Below are 3,989 nucleotides of genomic sequence, written 5' to 3'. Positions count from 1 at the left end.
AAAAAACAGCACTGTAGCAATTCATTTACAAATCTTGATGTTTGTTGTTCCTACATTAACCATAAAATCATCTATGTGGTTTGTGATTTATTTCTCTTTTTATCCTTACAAGAGCATATGAACTTTTAAGACCGTAATAACAGTCTTGAATATCCTTATGTAAAATTAAATGTATTGCAATGTGCAAATCCAGTCTTTTTGGCCATACTTTGGATGGGGGAAGCAATTATTTAAAAAAATATTAATATCTCTGTAAACTGTTTATCATCTAATAAACTGTCCATCCATAAAACACTGGTACTGATATTATCATACAGCATTCCGAGGTATCATGATATATCTTAATACAAATCCTATGATTTTTCTCATTCTTGGAGAATTCAAGAACTTTAACAGTCCTGGTGCTTAATTTAAGTGAAACAGAAACTCTGGTGATCTATACCATGCCAGTTTCTCGAAACACTGTACCTGTAGAGAATGAGTGCATATCTGGTATTAGATGGATGGATTCATACTATAGATCTTTTTTTTTCAGACCACCAAGGTAGAGTGAGGGTAACAGAGTCGTGAGGACAGGGATCGTAATATGGTGAGCTTATAATTATATTTTGAAACTATACAGTTTGGGTCCAAAACATAAGCTTACAATTTCTGGAAAGCTGACTTGAATGAGATATGACATAAAATCAGTAGAAAATAAATAGCAGCAGACAGATTCTGCTTGAAGCACAGAACAAAACAAATTTATCCCAAAGGAGAGCAGATTAACGGCTATAAAACAATACCATAAATGGTTTGACAGGCAAAATGGAATGGAAATAAAAGTGCTTTATAAAACAATGAATAAACAACAGCATTCTGTTAAAGAAAAGGAGTACAATGAATTGCAATGACAGGCAAAAAAGATGATAAAAAAGTCAAGAGATAAATTAAAGGAATATTCAAAAGAGGATAAAATAATGAAAATTGCAAATTTCACCAATTAGAATTTTTTATGTTGCTAGCAGCACTTTTAGCTACTAGAAAGGTTATCTAATGAAGTTTGTAAGTAACTGAAAATCTGCAACTTTTCAGTAGCTCAAAACTACAAGATTAGTTAAGAATGTTGTTTAAAGGTTAAGTCAGAGAGAAAATAAAAATTGTGATGATAATGTTCAGTGTAAGGGAAGGTAATAAGAATTTATGTTGTCTAGAGCCACATTTGTAGTCAATTTAAAAAAAAATTAAATAGATTAAATAAAGATTGATGCAAAACAGTCACAGGAATATACTGTATACTGTATAATAAGAAAAAGCATTGTAAAATGTTTTAGAAATACTTTTGAAAAGCATTATCATGCAACAGAGAATTCATACTCAATCACCTCAGAAATCCAGTATATTTGAAATGAAGACTGGGGAGCCTGACTTCTCAAAAGTCAAAATCTTTACTTCCAAATCAATTGAACCTCACACAGACTTAAAAAAGGTGTGGCACACTTCATAAATGTCATGAATTTAACAAATCTTACTCCGAAGAGGTCATTATTAATGTTACAGCACTAGCTGGACTCCCTAACAAGATAAGTGCACATTAATTACTCATGTGTTTGGCTGAAGCTTTTATCCAAAACAACTTACATTCTCTCCCCATTTATACACCTGGGTGTTTCACCTGAACAATTCAGGTGAACTACCGTGCTCAAGGGCACAACAGCAGTGTCTTACCTGGGATTTTGAACCCACAACCTTCCAGCTACAAGTACAGAACTCTAATCACTGCTCTCCATGACAATAGAAGTCCAAACTCAAAGTTAAAATCCCTCCCATTGTACTATGCAGCTACAGTATTATCAGAAAATAAACATGGACAATCTCTGATCTTGGCTGAAGGGTATGTAACAAATGATCTTCAATACTGTAACCATAGAGACTAATATATGTAATACAGCACTACCAGAGCTCAATGGAAGGTTCTTCGAGTATTTCATTTTAATTAAGGAGAATAGGGAGGGAACATTTTTAGCAGCAAATAAACAGTTCTGGGAAAAAAAGCAAAAAATCAAAAGACGTGCAACAAAACCAGAGGGCAACATACTGTAAATGGAATTCTGTATAAAATGGAGTGGGTTATTTTAAAGTGTGATTTCAACCATGTCTTTCAAAAAAAGATCATAAGAGACATGACACACCTACTAGTCTCAATGTGTTTTGAAATGTGTTCAGGGTCTCTCTATTTAGTTTAGTTACAGTACTGCATGTTGAAATTTAAAAACCTTTTAATTTAATTTAATTAAAATTGCTTTATGAGAATCATCCTGTTTTGATGTTCGAGGCTGAGACATAATTTATGAAACAGAGAGCATTATGAAAGTGAGTGTCTAGGGCATGCATGTGATTTTAGCCATGTTCCTCATTTTCCAGGAAAACTGAAAGAGTCATTTTCTTTCCCCATATCATGACTGAAATGACCTATACACCTCAGGATTTCAGGTTCATAAATGCTCAGTGGTATATTGACCTAAAGCTCTGCATGTTGTGCTGTTTTATTCCTCAACTAAAATTGTCACGCATAACGGAATTGAATCTGTGCAATGTTTCAAAGAGATATGCAAAGAAGGAAAGGCTTAAGATGGATTGGCAAAGCTTTAAACAAATTTAAGAGTGTAGGAGGGTGTAAACAGGAAATCAAAAAATCCATAAATGAGCAAAAAAGGAGTGCTCAAGCTGACATTTTACATGTACATAATGAAGCACATAAAACATACCCATCTGGCAAAAGGTCTTTTTACAGCTGCACAATCCAAGGAATACAAATCAGAAATACAACTTTTATTCTGTATAGACTAACAGATATTTAAGAAGGAACTGCAATGTTGGTTTTATGATTCCAATACAGATTGCTCTTGTGGGCTGAGAGACAAATGAAATAATTATCCGCAGAACATCTAGCCTTTATCTCGCTTTGTCTCTTTTTACTCTCTCCTTTGCTCTCATTTCAGCAGCACTTACACAATGTTCTCTAAACAAACCTTGGATCAATAAGCACGGACACCAGAATACCTAGTGGGATGAGTCACAGGTTATCTCGACAACAGGTTTGAGTCCTGTGGCTTTTCAGTATGTCCTGATCGAGACATGGCAGCCTGAACACCAAGAACAGCAGGTCCTGAGCATGGACCACACTGTACCCTACTGATCACACCGTCATAGATCTCAGCAGAAGAAGACTGGTTTGCTGCAGAGAACAAAATCCCTAATTTTGACTCGGCACCATACAATAATGAAGAAGGAAGTCGTTTTCATCCAAAGTATATATAGCGCAGGTTAGGCAATATCCTACACATGATGCGTGTAAGAATAAGAAACTAACATGTCATATAAATGTCATAGAGTCCAAAAAACAAATAATATATTGTTTCAGATAAAGCTTATTTGACTGTCCAGATTTCTATTCAGGTGGTGTAGTTAAAAATAATTTGCCTGTTTTGTCTAAAATTCCTGAAGGGACACATTTGGAACACTTGAGTAGAATGTAATAAAATACTTGTACGTCAGTCCATTTAATATTTCACGTTGCTGACAGCCCTCTATCAAATCACAGTTAACACAATTATGCACTTTGTGCCATTGTTTTGCTCTTTTCAATTAGCAGAAATAGTGAAGAACAAACATTTTGGAAAGTATTTTAAAATAAAAGACTCAGCTTCAAATATGCATCAGTTCTCCATTCATCATAAGATTTACCTACCACAATGTACCTTTCACAGTTAACATGAATTGACTGAAATCTTTTTGTTTTTTTTTAAAGAGCCCGTACAAATGACTGACGCAGTGAAAATATCCGGCGACCTTTGCAGGGAGTGACGCTCTCTGTCATTGCCCTTTAAAAGACAGGTACAGCTACACTCCTTCTTTTGAAAAAGTCTCGTCTGCAATGCCATCTTTCATAGTACTCAAAGAGCATCCTAACAAATCTGCACCTTCACATTTAAATAACTTGCCTCCAG

Source organism: Atractosteus spatula, chromosome 14, assembly GCF_055471065.1.
Source record: "Atractosteus spatula isolate fAtrSpa1 chromosome 14, fAtrSpa1.hap1, whole genome shotgun sequence".
Lineage (NCBI taxonomy): Eukaryota > Metazoa > Chordata > Actinopteri > Semionotiformes > Lepisosteidae > Atractosteus > Atractosteus spatula.
Note: the sequence above shows the minus strand (reverse complement) of the source record.